Raw genomic sequence first — 11840 nt, forward strand, 5'->3', positions numbered from 1 at the left:
GTCCCCACAAAAATCAGCTGGATTTTTCTTCCTTTTCATTACTTCCATAAATTCCACAATGGAAAATGACGTACTACACAACAATGCAGGGAGATTATCTCGAACTAATTAATTGTAAACGTATTATATTGCTTGGATAAGCATAAGTTCCAAATTCAAGTCGCACCTGCTGAGCAGCTTCACTGCACACTGTGTGCTCCCTGGGAAGCTGCAAAACTACGTCCTCTGCCGATCTTGCTAGCTAGCAATCAACCAAACCATTAGCCCTTTTGAACAAAAGGATGATCTTATATGATGTTGACTCCATATTTTCTTCCACAAAGCTAATGAGAGCGTCCAAATTTTGCAGCTCCAAGCAGCTTCCTCAGACTGGCCACATCGCACGATCACAAAAGAAGGCCATGGCACTAAACAAAGCCGCTTACATCTCTCCCATACCATGCATCCACGGCTATGTCATCACCATTATCTACAATCACAAACTTTAGCTAATACTAGTACTGATGTGTACGTTTCTAAATCATGGTCAATTGACTTTTTTTGAGATATTAGTTAAGTATCAAAGTGTACATTTGTTTTATTGATGGCTTTATCTGGCGCGTTTAGAAGTAATACTGTGCCCATACCTAACCCTAGCGTCTGTTTGTGTTTTATATTTTGTTCTCATCCTTGAGGCCAAAAGCTGCAGTTCACATCACTATACCCTTGATTTCTTTGCACCTAATATTCCCAGCCGTCCTAACTCTTTCAGCTGGTTTCTACAGATTCTTGCGCGTCCCGGAAGAAACATTACACAACAAAGAAAGAACGCGTTCGAGAAGCTAGAGCACAAAGTTTTCATTTACAGGTCACCTGCAAGGAGGCCGGTGCATGCATATGCAAGTACACTACTTGCATTTGCAACACGGGGTATCTTCATTTTTAATTCCATTAGAATTTACCAATAGATTTTCCCAAGTTCATATGCATTCATATGTCCTGCATTGAATCTTGCATCCAGAAAAAGTTCACCAAATTAATGCATGTTGTAGCGGCTTGTCACGGTATGTTTGGTTTTGTATGCCTTGGTAATGTGCATCCCCGATACAGAGGCGGAGCAGCGCTTGAACGCTTTTGTATTCGTATCAACTACATACATACCTTTTTCCCAAAAAACTAGATACATACGTGGAATTGATACAAGTCTTTCAATTCTCCAATTAAAAAACGGACAGTTGCTCGCATGATGTCAGGTTAATGAAGGACTAATTTATACATGCCAAAGCTTTATTGGCTTCCTTCATGGCAATAAAATGGTATATTGTGAAGACTTGAGGAGCAGTTTTCTCAAATAAATATAACGAAAATCATAAGTGCAATCATAAGGTTGGTGTGCCAAAGATCTTCTAACAGGTGTCGATCAAGCTAGGTTACGATTCATGAACTCGTATTGATCACCACGATTATATATGCCCATGTAGAGATGTCCCCATGTAGTATTGTAGTACCCACGATCTTATTAAGAGAAAACTAAACAAGATTAACCAAATGCGATGTAGGTACGCTTTCGGCCTCAATACACAGTTACCAATCGACTCGATCGAGGTTAGCACCTCCTAGACCCCATCTTTTTTCATCGTGATTTTTATCGATGGTCGCGTCGAGTGAAAGGAGAAGGGTAGACAAATATATGAAACACAGTGCACAAGTGTGCATGCATGAGCCATGCATGCATATGCATTTGCATGGATACAACAAAATTAACCATGTATCTGTTGTCATCGATCCAATGTATGTGCAACAGATGAATATATGCATCTCAGTGTGAGAGGGCAGCATGTGCAAGGGACCTTGTTTCTCTACACTCACACTCCTTTCCATGACTCAAAAGGAGATAGCTAGCTAGCACGCACGCACAGTTGTTTTAGCTAGTTAATCTCTTCGTTCTAGAAAGCCAGCCGCCCCTTTTGCAAACCCTAGAAGAGAGAACACGTAGAGCCTACCCTTGCCAATAGCATGGCCATTTTTATAACCTGATCTGACACCTCATCGATCCATGCATGATATTGCAAATTGGCAAGTTGATGCAAGCTTAACATTAACAATCGTTAGTTTCGATGCTTAATCAGCCTACCCCCTCTATCTCCAGCCATGAAAAGTGAGCTCAAAGCCAATGGGTTTCAGCATGCCCTAGGTCACCACGTATGTACTTACAGGCTAGCTCGGCGTGGTCGGTTACTGCCTCGGAAACCGTGTTAAGTTGTTGATTGCGCTTAGCCTTTTGAGCTAGCCGTCCTTAAAGCTTGTGTTAGGGTATATAACTAAACCCTGGCCAGCTAGGGTTTTAGCGCCGTTCATGAGAGTTCCGACTATAGAGCACGCGTTAAAAGTCCTTTGGAATGATTGCCGAGAATCGCCGACCTATACGGATAGAAGTATATGTTACTCGATCGATGAAGCTTTCTACTCTAGGGAACATCATTGCAAAACTTCATTTGGTGTTGGAACTTCGGACTGGTAGTTTGCATATTAATCCTAGGGAATGAGATCCTTTGTACTATCAGTGAAGAAGAATAGTGGTTCTTAGCATTGGATTCTCACTCTTTGTACATGTCCATCCTCCGTTTCATATTAATTGTTGCTCGAACAGATGTATTTAGCCCTGAAATACGTTTAAATATATCGGTTTCAGCGACAACTAATATGAAAGGGAGGGAGTACAAGCTAGTATATATCCTAGCTTGCATCTGTACTCCTCCAATGAATGCAGAAAATTCTTACGTAGTGTTGATATTAATTTAAATTCTCATATTTTAATTTTCTTCATTTTCGAATCATATGTTCTTCCCCTATAAAAAAATAGGACAAGAAACACCAAATAACCATATATAAGTTCCACGTATAATTGAGTAATAAGTGAAGTCGTCAGGATATGGAATAAGCTCTTAACTCAAACAGGGGAAATTTTTCTCCATGGTAGCTGTGGAATCCTTCTATAATGTATTGATTGCAGCATATCTTCTTGATGAATTAACACCCGTCGCCGTCCAAGTAAGGCAAGATGAGCTTCTTTGAGCCTTCATAGCTCACATGGCAATTGCTACGTGCTTGCCCTGGTATGGGGATGAGATTAGCTCAAAAGTGCAAATCACCTATGAGAGAGTCCTTTTGATAAAATAAAACTGCTTAATTGTAGAGCCTTTTCAAAAGTGCAATCGCACCAATGTTTTTTAGGGACTTCGTGATACGCGTTTGCTGCTTGTTTATGAGAAGCTTTGCAGATAGACATTTTTAATTCCTTGTTCAATATTCTGTGGGGGCATCAAGGCGAAAAAAGTATGATGGCATACTAATCCTACTACTCATAATTAGAGAGGGGCTGGCCCTTTTCATGGAGAGTAATGCTAACTACGTAGTACCCTGCAAGAACGTCTCCATCACCACTTAATTTGGTTGCACTTGAAATATTTGGTACCACAATAGGTCCCCACCACATTATGAATTTGATGCATTGGGAATAATCATTTTGCTAATGATGACTGTAATGAACAACTCCCATAGTGCAAATTCAATGTATGCAACTCCAAGAACACTATAAAAATATTTTCAAATCACAAGGCAAATGGTACAAGTCATGTCCTCTTTTTTTATTAGTTGACTTTTCCCCTTCTATAGATAATTATAATAAAAATTATGAAAATATTAATGAAACTCTAAAATACTAAAACAGATTAGATTGGTTTTTTTATAATCTAGATTTGTCTAAATTACCAAACTAGTCAGAGAAGTGCTATAGTTATTTGCCCCTCCTAAGTGTTACTGGGGAAAATCCTCGTCTATGACCGTTCATCCAATGTATGGTTCATCAAACTCCAAAATCGATCGTTGATAACAGTAATCATAGGCTGTTCCAAGAAGAAGCCACCTACGCAGTCATCTCTGATGGTTTCCACCAGGAGCTTCTACATTTCACCACTTAATGCAGATGGCGGCGCGTGGAAGCCTTTTCTCGCAGAGCCCCGATAAGGAAGATGTTAACTTGCAGAGATAACATCACAAACGACTCTTCCATAGATCCATCTGGGATTAGCAATACAAAACAAACATCTCTTAGATAGAACCACATGTTTTTGTGGGTTTTGTGTCCAAATATGCTCGATCACTATAACTTGCGAGGGGTTGACCTAATCGTATCTCCTCAAGCCTCTCACCCACCCTCAAGGTGCCCATCTTCCCTCGTCCTACAGCGATACCCCCCTCCAACCGCCATGGCTACCGCCCTCGTCCAAAGAAGATGGGATGCCCGTCACGCCCTCCTCCGCCACCTACTATGCATGTGTTGCCTTCTTGAGTTTCTAGTACCTTCTCGCAGGGCACACATGACTTATTCAAGGTCAGGCTCATCACGCAGCCACTTCCACTCAGTTCTTGCATTCTCCAGTTCTCCTTTGACAATCTCATGCATGTTTGTGCGCCGCTCGGATGTGGGCACATTTTTTCTCCATATGTTTACACATACATAGTTTGCCATATTGTGGGCATTTTCTCGAAGTTTTCATAGATATAATAAAACTCATTCCAAGTGTTTACATAATTGTATCTAACCTAGGGTACGTATTTGCAGTTTATGCAATCTGCAGTAAAGTTAAATACTCAAATTAAACATAATTGTTGAAGTGCAGAACAACATCACATCCAAAACATCCAACTCAAAAAAAAAAGAACAATAAGATTCTTTCGATAAGGGACATTTCAGACTCCAAAACATCACATCAAGGTGGTACAGTAGCATACATTTCATACCCAGCATAACAAGATGCACATAACCTCAATCAAACAACGACCCAAACCATAGAAAAAAAATGTAAACTGACATATAGTATGGCAAAACAAAACAGCATAAGACGCCGATCGAAAGATTAAATCGCCATTAATGTGTGGTAAACGCCTCCATGACTGCTTGCTCCAACTGGATGCAGAGCTACAAGCTGAGTTTGTACTGGACATCTCCGCAAAGGCTAAACAGTGATTTTCAGCCTTAGCTGAACCTGATTTTTTTTATAGCACATATAGCAGACTCCGAGCTGAGTCATAAAAATCGTCAGTACTATTTAATTTCTAATCCATGAGGTGTACTACACAAGAGACGGATCGGGCGCCACATATAGCAGACTCCGAGCTGAGTCATAAAAATTCTTGAGGTGTACATCATGCATGCAGCAGCTAGCTAAGCCATTTCCCCTTAGAATATTACCAGTATCGTAATCAATTAACTACTCCTTAATGAAGCTAGTTGGGCATTTGACGCGCCGCCATGTGATCTCCTAATAATTGGCATGCAGTAGCTACATGCAAATAATTTAGTCAACCAGCTAATTGTTGAATCATGCCTGAACATGGCAGGGAGAGGGAGCTTAATATTAGTCAGTTTGTTGTACTAATCATCATCGATCACAACCAAGATATTGATCCAGTGGCTATATATCATGCATATACATCCATCCAACTTGGTCTGAAATCGGTCAGGGCTGGGTCACACCCCTTGCATATATTTTAACTCGTGTATATCTGCTCGAGTCCCATCGGATCTTAAGATAATGGGGAACTTTCACTTTTATGAGATTTGTAGTTGGCACCAAATTGAGTGTTTAGTTTGATGATTGTGGAATGTTCTATCAGTAGTTTAGATTCTAGCTAGCTACAGGCGCAATTATTATTATTCTGGGTTAGTTCATCACATATGCCGCTTCTCTGTTTCCTCTGATATGTTGATGTATACTATGTATTTTCGAATTTTGTTTATATGTTCTATCAATGAATTGATACATAGTGGTTTGATGCCATTAATTCAATTTCAATTTTTAGAAGTTACAAAATGAATCGACGCAAATGTGAATCTAATAGAAAATTTGAACTAGAGTTCTAACACAAACCTGCCCGTATATATGTATTTACAAAAATGCAACTTGTTTAAGTAAACAAAAAATATATGTTCAAATTTGTTCCTATGCTTGTGGCTCTAAAAGAAGTGTAAGACATTATGTTGCATATGTTGGGATAGGTACAGCTATTTAATTTATTTTAGTATAAACTGAGAACTTGGTCGAGTAAATTTACTTTTGACAACAATAATCACTAAACAATGACAAACTAGCAGCTGCTGATAATTGAATGAGAAAACACTCATAAGCTGCCTACCCGAAAGATGAAAGTGTATTTAGTAGATCCCGCTCTACAATAAAATAAATTTTTCACGAAAACTAGAAGTATAAAATATCATTTACATTTTTTATCATATTCCAAGCAAAAATTCTACTCCCTTGGTACCAGTTTACATGGCTCCCGTGTATTTTGACATTTAAGTTTGACCAAGCAATTTGATCCACAGAACGTGGGCTGTGTGCCATAAAAAATTATACCATTGAATTCATATTTGAAATATGTTTTCAATGGTATAACTTTTATGAAATATGACTTACGAATTATTGGTTAGATTGACGATGAAAGTTAAATCACAAAACGAGGATGCCATATGAACAGAGAAAGGATGGACTACTCAAAATCGTGCGCTGGAGACTCCTAATGTCAAACACGTCTTATACTTCCAGATGGAGCAATTATGAACCATTAACTATACGTGCCTTAAATTGGGAGGAAATAGGTGATTAACTAATGGATAACCAAGCACAACACTCATATCTACAGCTCGCACATGGCAACATGGGTGCCCAAGAATCATTTCATCCAAAGCACATTCACAACCCCAGTCCCCCAACATCTAGGTAAAGCCTCCCCCAAATTACACTAGGACCAGGCCGGCCATATGTGGCCGCTTGTTTTCGTTCTCGATGAGATGACCTCATCGTCCCTCATTGACCGAAACTTGTCGCTTTCCCCGAGACGTTTGACCTCACACCAACTGTTTCTTTGGTCGGTTGTAACGGTTTAACCACCATGTGTTAGCTAGTATTAATTAAAGTTCTCCCCTCATTTATCAGTTTGAGCATTTGTGCTAGCCACTAACCTTCTGTGATTCTTGAGTTGTTTTAGGGCCTGGTTTCAATGGAAGAAGAAGAAAAGAGTATAATCTGACACAAACTTAGTTCAGTTCGGCGCTGTGGCAGTCTTTAGTTTATTTGGGTCATATGCAGCCTGAAGAATCTCAGTCAGATGATGAGGTGCAGTGGCAGGTTTGTCATGTGGTAGCCTCTCAGGAGTCATGACCTCCACGCATCAGCATTAATTGACGATAGAAGTGCTGTACTTATTTTAAATTTATTTTTCAAAAATTATGTTTACAAAAGTATGCAGTATGACAAAGTAGACAATTATCTGCACCTTTACCATCAGAAAAAAACTGCAATGATTAAATTTGATAGCATGGGTTGCACTCAGAGAAAATTTGGTGATGAGAAACAGTGTTAATTCTGATTTAATTTATAAATTATAATGATGCTTTGCTAAATTATGTGACTATATATTCTAGAGGAGATATGGAACCGAAGTGGTTCTGGCAAAATATCAACCACTTGTAGGTGCACCACATGACCACATGGTAAGCATATATTGGTATTCATTTTGTAGTCGTATTTAGTAGTAGATACATTTGAGCTATTTTATTGTGGATAACCCCATTCTTCCGGTGTTCATAATGAACCTCTAGTCTTTGATATTAGGATAAGTGCTTGTTTATTTTGGTCAATGCAATTGGTAGGATTCTCATGTGCTTGGTTCATTCCCTCTTTCCCTAATTGGGAACTGTACAATTAACCTACAAGATGCAAACTGCTTCAGAAGCTGTGTGCAAAATCTAGCATCAGATCTACTATGCGTAAAATTCAATTGCAATTTGCACCACATTCAGATTCAAAGTCCATGCCTAGGGTTAAGAGAGAAGGATGGTGCATGAATGATACCTAGCTTGGAGACAAAAAAAATCCAACGGTTGATTGTGTTCGAATTCGATCCGATTACATAGGAAAAAAAATCTGAACTCAAGTTGTATTAAATCTGAAAATTTGCAGCACCAGTAGTGTACTTCTATGTAGCCTCTTCAGAGTTTGCAATACAGGGTGCTCATGGTGCTTGTCAAATTATATGACATGACCAAAATTCCAGAAGAAGAATAATCCAAAGACTAATGCAGTATCATCCACAGCTGGAAGCAAGTTATATTCCTGCCACTATATACATGGTGGATTCTCCACTATACCATGATCCCATTTCTTCAGAGTATATTCTGCTACTTGAGATCATCTTTGATTCATATTTACCGGCTTCATGAGAAGGCGACACATCCGAGACCCGTGAAGTAAATGTCAAGAACATATCGACATAATTGATGGGATTGATGCGAAAGAGATCACTCGCGCAAAACTGGTAGGCTGGCGACGGCCTCAGCATATACTTATATATATTGTATCAGAATATATGCGGCTTACAATCATTTCTGATCAAACATTTTTACAGCTGACAATTAATATAGAAAAGCATATAATTCTGCAACGCTAGCTTGATACTATTAGATGTATCATGAACACACTTCATGGTGCATGCTCTGTTTTGTTTAAGACAACATATTTTCACATGAACTGAGAGATAAAGTGGCAGTTTCAAGATCATGTCGACATCGAAAACGACCTACAGAACGACACGGGGGGAAGCAGATATACGGAAGATCATCGTTGTGCACACACGGCAACTACGAGCTGACGAATAAGTGTGATCGCTGTGAGCCGTTGGAACAAAGTCTCCCAATGCATCAAATCAATCACAGAAAGCTAGAAGCTGTGCCCTCCAATGGTAGTGGAAGAAGGTACACACAAGAAAAAGTGACAAGAGGTTGCAATGGTCTGGCGATCTAGCTGGTCTCAAAAGACAGGGGCAGATCATGAGTAGCAAGTTCCTTCAGCAACATCACTGTCCCCTGGATGCCATTGCCAGGACGATCGATCAGCTGGTGCCCAGAAACTGAGCTGCTTGACAGTGTTTTGCAGTGGGAATTAGTGTCTAGAACAACTAGTGTTGTTAGTGCTCTATCACTAGCTAGCAGGCCAGGTGCAAGCCCTGGAGGCACTGGTCAAAAATGATCACTAGATCCTGTCAGATATTGCATCTTTTGACTTGTCAATTGATACTTTGTGGGGGCAAGGACAAGACATTACTACACAGATCTTGATTTGCACTCAAGCTGATGGATGTTTACTCCATTCCACAATCTAATCAGCATATATATGTATCTATTGCTTTTACACCCATTTTTCCAAAGTAAAAATAGTACTAACTCCATCACATCAGTCCAAAAATTCAATGTTGAGTCAAATACGTATTCATTGTTTTTCAGTGTTGGTTAATCAGCAATTAGGAAACGTTTCAGGTGTTGTCACTGTTAAAAGGGAATGGGACCCTGATGCATGCTAATTCAACTCTGGAAACTTCTGAACCACTAAACCAGCACTCCAATTAATACTGTAGTCTAATGTAACACCACACAAATCTTATCATCTCCTGTTTGTTTTTTTCCAAAAGAAAACAGAATGGCGATCTTATTCCTCTGTATCCAAATCTTGCACAAGATCTGCAACGCCATGTTGGTTTCCCATTGACCAGCACAAATCCATGTGACAACCCACAGCAAAGAACCCTGTCATCACTAACCCAGCACTACTACTAAACCCAAACCACCCCCAGCCCCGACGGACGGACCGGCCGATGCCCGCCACATGCGCACCGGCAGCCAAGTGGACGCCCCAGATGCGGCCCAATATATAGATTCCATTGCACATACACATAGTATATTGCCACCACTGTATGTTCCATGTGGCACAGCCGGCTAAGCCATGCAGCAGGAATCAGAAAACCCTTCAAAAAATGCAGCAGGAATCTGAAAACCCCAACCGATTATTCCTTTTCCACAATTCTTTTGCTGGGAGTATCCCAGCACACAGATTTGCAGGAATGAGATCACAATTAGAAGGGATCATATCCTTTCTGAATATCTACCTATGTTTGTTAACTAAATGATTCCCTGATGATAAAACTATGGGAGGAGATGATCCATGCTTGCTTCGCCGACCCATGCATTTTGTCAGTCAAGCATATTTGCTTCCATGTTAATTTAGCTTTGGGTTTGATGCTAATCGCGTGGCGGCATGGCTCTCGTGATGTTTAAAAAGTAGGGCTGAGGATATGAGCATACGTGTCACAATGGCAGCCCCGGAGAAGCGAGATTAGTGAGAGTTTAGATGTTGACGGCCGGTCAAAATGAGTATCTGAATGTGTCGTCGAAATCAACGACATTTAGTCACTGCCTCAGGTGATCAAAGTCCAAAAGAGTTGGATTAATCTAGTTTCCAGTGAATGTTCAGTAACAATCACCGGCCAATGTTTCATTCCAAACAAAGTGTCGTCGAAATCAACGACATTTAGTCACTGGCTCAGGTGATCAAAGTCCAAAAGAGTTGGAACTAATGTAGTTTCCAGTGAATGTTCAGTAACAATCACCGACCAATGTTTTTTTTCCAAATTGTGAACTATTTTTTCATACACAACATCATCATAGATATACTACTAGCTTCCAGTGAATGTTCAGTAACAATCACCGGCCAAATGTTTCATTCTGACTTGTGAATATTTTTGCACACACAACAGCATCATAGGTATCTGGGCTTGCCCGTTTGACTGCAACACACTGCACTGCATCACTTGAAAGACACCATAATTTTCATGGACTTGTGTTTGAATCTATATACGATTCTCAAAATGGAGGAGTTATCCGTCCCTGCTTTTTGGATGCTTCACATAGAAGTTATGTAATTTTAGAGAGGGTATATGAAGTTATGTGATTTTAGAGAGAGTAATAAGTTTTCATGTTGTCGAACGCAATTTCAGCTTTATTTTCCTTTAAACTTTATTTGAATGTTAAATATGGTTTCATAGGAGGTTTTTTCTTTGTTCCAAGTGGACACATAGAAAATCTCACCATGTTGCTCGGATTCTACAAGAAAAAAATCTATGTTCAAACTGGCCGTAATTGAGGCCGAAATTAGTTTTGAAGTAATTGTTCATATATCAGTCACTTAATCATTTCAGGGGCATTTGGCCAGGAAATCCCTATTTGACACTTTTGTTTCAACTTGTCTGCAACTCGCTCAGGGCCTGACGCATATGCCAATTTTTTCTATGCCTTGTTTCTTTGGTTCTGAAAGGTTTTCCTTGGGGCTTTTGTTGTTTTCGCTTTTCGGTCTCATTCCCATCTTTCTTACTTCTAGTTTTTCGTTTTCCTTTGGTTTTTCTTTTTCTTTCTTTTCTTTCCTTTTTCTTTTTTTGCCTTTTTTCTTTTTCTACTTTCTACCTTTTAAAATTTATAACATTTAAAAATTTGCAAACATTTCCTAAATCCGTGATCATTTTTAAAAATACACGGACTTTTTAAAAAACTCAAGAAAATTTTAAAATCTATGAACATTTTATAGAATATACAGGCATTTTTAAAATTCTTGATTATTTTAATAAAACCCAAACATCTTTAAAAACTTGTGAAAAAATCAAGTTTGCGACATTTTTCAATTATTGAAGATTTTTAATCTTCCAATAATATATTTTTATATCTATCAAAACAAATCCAGCAGCCATTTTTTTAATGGAAAACCGAATAACCAGAAACAAACAAAATAAAATCGGTCGGAGGGAGCGCTGCACGCAACGTCTAAGTGGGCCAGCCGGACCTTTTGATGCACAAAGCGTCCAATAGGAGAACCCATTTGACCAACCAATCTTGTATATTTACATTAACCAGATCAGCCCATCAAGGAGATATGGTTAGCGTAGCAACCTAGTCAGATACCCCTCAAATGGATTTA

Source organism: Triticum aestivum, chromosome 2A, assembly GCF_018294505.1.
Source record: "Triticum aestivum cultivar Chinese Spring chromosome 2A, IWGSC CS RefSeq v2.1, whole genome shotgun sequence".
Classification (NCBI taxonomy): domain Eukaryota; kingdom Viridiplantae; phylum Streptophyta; class Magnoliopsida; order Poales; family Poaceae; genus Triticum; species Triticum aestivum.